This window comes from Phocoena phocoena, chromosome 8, assembly GCF_963924675.1.
Source record: "Phocoena phocoena chromosome 8, mPhoPho1.1, whole genome shotgun sequence".
NCBI lineage: Eukaryota > Metazoa > Chordata > Mammalia > Artiodactyla > Phocoenidae > Phocoena > Phocoena phocoena.
The window spans coordinates 50,700,050-50,708,336 of NC_089226.1; positions in this window are offsets into that span (position 1 = coordinate 50,700,050).

Sequence of the window (8,287 nt, forward strand, 5' to 3'; positions counted from 1 at the left end):
GGCTGAAAGAACTAAACTGTATGATGTTCCTCTATAGATAAACACTGGTAAGTCTTTGTGTAAAGTTCTTACTGTGTTAAATTCTGTGACATATGGAGTTGTGTGTGTCTTCCTGGAAAAGCCCTATTTTGTTATTGGGGGATAAGATATGTATGACTATGTGTATAATACAAGTTGGAAAGAGATCAGTACCATGCAGAGGTTAAAAAATTAAGGAGAGGGATTTATCTGTAGATGAAGTGTAGGGATAGACATTTTGGATCAGAGAAATTTGTAAAGGAGGAAAGGTATGGAAAGCAGAATAATGTCCACCTAAAGATGTCCATGTCCTAATCCCTCTAACATATAAAAATGTTAGTTTGAATGATAAAAAGGAATTTAGGTGGCAGATGGAATTATGGTTGCTAATCAGCTGATCTTAAAATAACTATCCTGGGGCTTCCCTGGTGGCGCAGTGGTTGAGAGTCCGCCTGCCGATGCCGGGGACACGGGTTCATGCCCTGGCCCGGGAAGATCCCACATGCCGTGGAGCGGCTGGGCCCGTGAGCCATGGCCGCTGAGCCTGTGCGTCCGGAGCCTGTGCTCCACAACGGGAGAGGCCACAACAGGGAGAGGCCCGCGTACCGCAAAAAAAAAAGAAAAAAAAAAACTATCCTGGATTATCAAATGGGCCCAATGTAATCATAAGGGTCCTTAAAAGTGGAAAAGAGAGGCAGAAGAGGAGAATTAGCCAGAGGGAGATGTGACTATACAAGTAGGTACAGAAAGGCACAGTGTTGCCAGGTTTGAAGATTGCAGTGGGCCATGATCCAAGCAAATGGGTGGCCTCTAGAAGCTGGGAAGAGCATGGAAACAGGTTTCCCCTAGACCTCCAGAAAGCTACACAGCCCTGCGAGCTTTTTGATTTGAGTCCAGTGAGACCCATGTCATACTTCTAACATTCAGAGCTGTAAGATTTTTTTTTCTTAAGCCACTAAGTTTTTGTTAATTTGTTATGGCAGCAATAGAAAACCAATACAAAAGCGTATGATGGCATAGTTTCTATCTGTGGAAGTTTGTCTTTTTGATATGAAGATCACTGGCTCATTTGTTCATCCATTCGTTGAACAGATAGTTGTTGAGTGATTTTCCAGGCACAATTTCAGAAGCTGAGATATAGCTGTAAGTTAGACAAGATTCCTCCTCCTCTGAGAGCTCATAGATTAGTGGGAGACACACAGTAAACATGTAAACATTTAAATCTGAAAATTAAAAATCAGGTCGAATACATTATTCATTCCATGAACGCTTATTGAGCACCTAATATGTGCAGACCTTGTGCTAGCCTTAGGGTATAAGTGATAATCATTAAAGGCTGCAAAAGAAATTTCTTCAAAGCAGAGGCCATGGATCTTCACCATGTAGTTTCCATTCCTATCTTCTTTTATTAGCTTATGACCCTGGGGAAATTACTTAATCTCTGTGAGTCTCAGGTTCCTAATCTGAAAAAGAGATAATAGAAGTTGCTAAATCATAGGGATGTTATGAGGATTAAATGAGTTTTAATATTTAGAAAGCACTTGGTGTAGTGCCTGGCTCATTTTACATAAAGTGCAATTCTTTGATAAATTAAAGAAACTAATGATAAAATCAGCTTGTCTGCAGAGAATTCACAGTCTGGGGTGGAGAGATGAACAAATATACAAAAAACTATATATAGTATGAAAAATATTAGATCCTGACATTCATGTAAGTTGGATTCTAGAGTACCAGGGACCATGAAAAGTATGTTTCTCCAGAAACATGGAAACTTCATGCCTTTATTCTTGGAAAAATAGCTTTCTTTTCTTCAACTGATACAAACCACTCTGAGGAAGGAGCTGACTTGGCATCTCCCAAGCAGTAGAGGAGGATGAGGTCATGACACAAGTTCTTTGTCATCCTCCACGTGGTCCAGTGTATAAGAAATGGGAAAAAGACAATTCATTTTTCATAGCTCCTTCATGTACTCTCTGTGTGGGCTGGATTGGCTACTACGTTATTTCAGTCCATTTCCAGCTTTTCTCTAAGGTCAGTATTTCAAACTAACAATAGATTCTGGATGTGCGTACAGGTTTGAGCACCCTTATGCGTGCATGTGTGCACCTCTCTGTGAGTGTGTGTGTGTGTGTGTGTGTGTGTGTTGGGTTGTGATATTGTGCTCTACTTCTATACTTCTGATATAACAGTGAAAAACAGGAGAGACAGGTCTACAGAACTCCAAAAACAGCAGGTGATTGATAGCAAAGCAAATCCTATTAATTTATAAAGGATGAAACTACATGACGGACAGAAAAAAAAGCTGGTGGAAGAGGAGGAAGAGAAAAGTATACCCAGGTGGTTGGCCCTGGAGATGCCCAGTAGCTGAATAAGAATCTTCCAAGCCTGCTGAATTTTTTTCTTTTTCTTCTGAATGCCATTCAAGGTGCAAATGTAAGATGGCCAGGAGCATCACTTCCTTAGACACCACCTCAGCAAAACAACATCTTTCCACTTAACTACCTCTTTGTCTGTCTGCCCCATGGAGGATATGTGAAGTGCCACTGCAGTCAGGGGAGTGAGCAACAGGTAATTATAACCATGGGAACCCAGTGAATCCATTAGATTGTCTTTCTGGGACTGCAGTGGAAAGTAAAAGGAGAAGAAAGATTGAGGAGCAGATAATTCTGGAGTGATCAGAAAAAAATAACCTGATCGACTTGTGAATGGGCATTTGAATTCTTAGTATCAGTAAGCTTGGGGGTTCATCCAGACCCCTAGTGTGGTCCAGCGCCCAGCCTGCATTGAAGAGTAAGGTGAGGCTGTCATCAGTATCATGCATTCATGATCATTTCTTACTCCACATTTCATTCATCTTCTCCAGACATATCTACCTCTCTGTGTGACATGCTGTCACACCTTCATGTGTTTTTCTCACCTGGAATATCTTTCACCCTTCTTTTCTGGACTTGCACACACAGCTGTCCATTCACTGTCCTTGCAACTCACTCAATCCTTCATTCATCCAGTGATGTAACTGAATGCCTGTCATAACTCACTCCATCATTTGGTCAGGCCTTACTATGTGCCAGGTGCAGGAATCGTGCCTTGGTACACCATATGTGTTTTATTCTTGAAAAAAGCATGTGATATACATTTTTATCCCAATTATCTACTAAGATCGCATGATCAGAAAGTGCCGTAGAAGAACTTGGAGGTTGTTGAACTCCAAAGCCTATGGCTTAGAGCTTTAACCACTGGGCTCTCTGGCCAGTAGTGCTGGGAATTGGTGCTGGGAATCCTGAGCTCAAAACAGCCGGTTCCTCCCAGGAGTGCCTTCAAGCTCACTGCGCCAGATAGGGAGACTGATGATTTCTCTACAGTGGAATGAGAACCATGGTTGGGGGAGGGGGTTGGTTTGGAGTACAGGGGAGGAAAAGACTCTTGGTAGGCCATTGTGTATAATCTTAAAAACCAAGTGGAGAGGACCAGAAAATGGTGTCCCTGGAAGAGTTAAGAAAGTATGTTAAGACACACGCTGTTTGGGGAGCTACAAATGTTTCACTGGGCTTAGAGAATAGGGGGCGAAGTGGAGAAGTTTATGAGGAAATGATGCTAGAAAGTTAGGAGAATGATTATAAAGGACTTCGTATGTGATGCTAAGATTTCTTTAAAATTTTTATCCTGAGGACATCAGGGAGCCATCCATAAAGTGTCTGGTAAAAATCAGCCTCTTCTGAAAGAGAATGAGTAGCAGACAATTAAGTAGTTGCAATACAGTGTGACATGTGATGTGTTAGAGGTTTTCAGGACATGCTAAAATAGCACAGAGATGGGACGTCTAGAACACTCCTGTGGGGTGAGAGGTCAAGGATGGCAATGAAGAGGGGGTGACCCATGCTTTGTGCTAAAGGGAAAGTGGAAATTTTCAAGGAAAAGGAGGGAGCGCATTCCAAACAAGGGATAGAACATGCTTGAAAGCAAAGAGCCATGAAACAGCAAAGGGAAACACTGCATATCTATTTGTTTTTTTAAACATCTATACTGGAGTATAATTTTTTTTTTCAGGAACATATTCATTGCTGTTTTTTATTTATTTATTTTTAACATCTTTATTAGAGTATAATTGCTTTACAATGGTGTGTTAGTTCCTGCTTTATAACAAAGTGAATCAGTTATACATATATCCCCATATCTCTTCCCTCTTGCATATCCCTCCCTCCCACCCTCCCTATCTCACCCCTCTAGGTGGTCACAAAGCACCGAGCTGATCTCCCTGTGCTATGCGGCTGGTTCCCACTAGCTATCTATTTTACGTTTGGTAGTGTATATATGTCCAAGTCAGAAAGAGAAAAACAAATACCGTATGCTAACACATATATATGGAATCTAAAAAAAGAAAAAAAAATGGTCAGAAGAACCTAGGGGCAAGACGGGAATAAAGATGCAGACCTACTAGAGAAGGGACTTGAGGATACTGGAGTATAATTGCTTTGAATAGCTTTTTGGAAGATAGGAAACAATGGATACTTGTCAGGGCATGGTGAGAGATGAGAAAAGGTTCAAACTACAAAAGGCTTACATGCTAAGCTAAGCCATTTAAGAGTAGTCCTGTAAGCTGTAATGAGACATTGAAAGATATTAAGCAGGAGACAAAAATGATCAAATCTGGGTTCTCGGACAGTTGCTCTGTCAGCAATTGAGTAAGTGGATTAAAAGGGGAGAGCAACTAGATTTTGAAAACAAGAAAAACAACTAGAGACTACGTCAGTAATTCAGAAGAGAAGTGACGAGGACCTCAACTAAAAATATGGTAGTGAACGAGAAGAGGTGAGAGAATTTTTAATGACACGTAAAGAGGAAACAAAGATGACTCATATTTCTGGCTTGGGTGACTGAGTAGAGTCAGTCATTGAGGTAGGACATTCCAGAACAAATTTGGTTAATAGTGTCTCCCTACTAGACATGACCAGTGTGGAATGTGTGTGGAACCTTCAAGTTGAGATATTCAGAAGGTTTCTGAAATCTAGAGTTCAGTGAAGATGTAGGGCACGAGTGTGCATGCCAATAAATGTTGGTCCCCTCATTCCTCTACATTTGATCCTAATCTGGTTGTTCTTGTTTACCTTTTCTGAACAATTCCATTTACACATCAGTCCATTAGAGGATTCTTTTTTTTTTAACATCTTTATTGGAGTATAATTGCTTTACAATGGTGTGTTAGCTTCTGCTTTATAGCAAAGTGAATCAGTTATACATATACATATATCACCATATCTCCTCCCTCTTGTGTCTCCCTCCCATCCTCCCTATCCCACCCCTCTAGGTGGTTACAAAGCACCCAGCTGATCTCCCTGTGCTATGTGGCTGCTTCCCACTAGCTACCTATTTTATATTTGGTAGTATATATTAGTCCATGCCACTCCCTCACTTCATCCCAGCTTACCCTTCCCCCTCCCTGTGTCCTCAAGTCCATTCTCTACATCTGCATCTTTATTCCTGTCCTGCCCCTACGTTCTTCATAAACACTTTTTTTTTTAGATTCCATATATATGTATTAGCATACGGTATTTGTTTTTCTCTTTATGATTTACTTCACTCTGTATGACAGTCTCTAGGTCCATCCACCTCACTACAAATAACTCAATTTCGTTTCTTTTTATGGCTGAGTAATATTCCACTGTATATATGTGCCACATCTTCTTTATCCATTCATCTGTTGATGGACACTTAGGTTGCTTCCATGTCCTGGCTATAGTAAATAGAGCTGCAATGAACATTTTGGTACATGACTCTTTTTGAATTGTGCTTTTCTCAGGGTATATGCCCCGTAGTGGGATTGCTGGGTCGTATGGTAGTTCTATTTTTAGTTTTTTAAGGAACCTCCATACTGTTCTCCATAGTGGCTGTATCAATTTACAGTCCCACCAACAGTGCAGGAGGGTTCCCTTTTCCATTAGAGGATTCTTAATGCCCCATTCTGTATTTAATGAGGAGCTACTTGAGTTTCATAATCTATAAACACAATAACAAAATCTCACATAGACATTCTAACTTCATGAAGACTTGTGATAGTAAGGAGTGATCCATCTTTTACAAAAACTTCTAATACCCAAACAGAAAACAAATCCTTTATAATTAATTTTATGGTTTCCCACTCTCCATTTTTTTCTAGTATCACTGGCATCCTATCTGCCCAACTCAGCCTCTGAGTACAGCCAGGGATATATTTAGATCCCTAAAGAGATTGCTATTATCTCAGAAAATTATTCTCAGTTCTGCATCATGCTGCTTCCACAGCCGCTGCAAATGCCCTGGATGAGGAGCCCCTTTCCCAGAGTGCACCAGGCTGTATATATGGTGACATGCTGTAGTGCTTGGATAGCACCTTGCAAAGCTGTTTCATATGTAGAGCTGCCTCACGTGCAGAGCTGCCTCACGTGCTGAGCTGCCTCACGTGCAGAGCTGCCTCACGTGCAGAGCTGCCTCACGTGCAGTGCCTCAGTGCTATCCTCATGACAGACTTCTGGAACAGGGATTGTTGTCACTCCTTTTTAAAAATCTTCTCTAAGACAAGAACTGTGCTAGGCACTGGAGATGTGGAGGTAATACCTACTGTTCAATAGTTGAAAGTCTAGAGGGGATGACATGCACAGACATTTACAAAACTATGTGGTGATACAAGGACAACCCTGGACGGTGTGCAGTTGGAGGCAAAAGGTGAGTGACTTTAGAAAATCCCTCAAGAAAGACTTCCTGCACCATTTAGAGTTTTTCCTGTACTAATGGAGCAAAGTTGTATATCTGACCTTGTTTTAAACCTAGGCAAGGCTGATTAAAAAACTAACCTAAAAACACAAACGACAACAGCAAAAGTATTCTTTTTTACCCTGGACCTGGAAATTGTGTAAGTATAGACTATCAATTTCGCTTTCTCTAAATGGAAAACTTAATTAGAAACCTTCCACTAGAATGAATGTATAGATTTTAAATGTTTTCTTCATTTCTCATATTGCTGTAAAAAATTGAAAGGCCTCTAGAGGTCGCCCATGGGCTAATTTGCAAGTGGGCTGCTTTGTGGTTAGTTTAACTTTGCCATCTTAAAGGATTGTGTGTATATAAAAATCAGTGCGAACAAGAAACCCCTTTTGACTTTTCTCCATTATCTTAGCCACCCATAGACAGTCATGATCCGCTTCAGTATAGTGCTCTTTCTGATGGAATCCTCGACAATGTAGTTCTGAGGCTGGAATTATCTTAGAGACCTTTGAGAAATCCCTGTCAGTTTATTGTCTTAAATACCTCCTGATCACCACTGATGAATCACACACTGTGACCCTTAAGAGAATTTAAGTCTAGTAAATTTATTCATTTTCCGTGTAAGGAACTGAAGCCCAGAGAGAAAATGTGATTTGCCCAAAGTCACTCAAAGGGTTAGTTACAGAGTGTAGATTAGAACTAACATATTTTCATGTCCTCTCAGCTCCATTTTCTTTTCTCCAGTCCAGAGATTTGAACTCTTGAGTTCAGTGCGGTTTAGTTTGATGAACCTTTACCTTCAGCCTAACACATGCCAGCTATATGTTTTGATGGATGCTGAGATGAATTATGGTCTCTGATCTAGTGAGGACATGGACACATACACAGATAATTATGAAGAGGTTATGTAGTAAGATAGAGGTACGACCTTCTAGGGAACATAGGGTGCTATGGGAGCACAAGAAGGGCACCTGTCCAAACTTGAGCACTTTGTGGGTATTTAGAGATACTTTCCTACATGTGATGTTTCCTAAGCTGATGGAAAAATTAGTGAAACTTATCCAGAGAGAGAAGATGGGGAGATTGTAGAGGAAGGGTAGATGAGAAGGAGAACTGTTCCAGGGAGACTAGAACAGTAGCCTTTGATTGTAAGACTGTGCCTTGGATCAAGGCTCTCTTTTACTTTTTTGTCTTTTTTTTTTTTTGATCCTAGCTTCTTCTGTATGATATGTTTTTAGGCACCATCTCAAATGCCTATTGGAAATAGGCATGTAACTGTAAATCGGTGAAATCAGCCCAGTGTAGAAAAATTGCAACAATGTTAATTATGGGGGTTGGAGGATATGACCCTTTATAAAGGGAGAAATTGCTGCTCAATTTATGCCAAGTAATGCTAAAAGGAAGCAGGCTTGCCAGATCTTTCAGTTTTTCAGAAGTTCTCCAAATCTGGGTTTTTTATGTGAAATCCTCTGAATTTTTAGCTGTTGGTAATTATATACTTCAACACTATGACCCTCAGCAGGCTAACAAT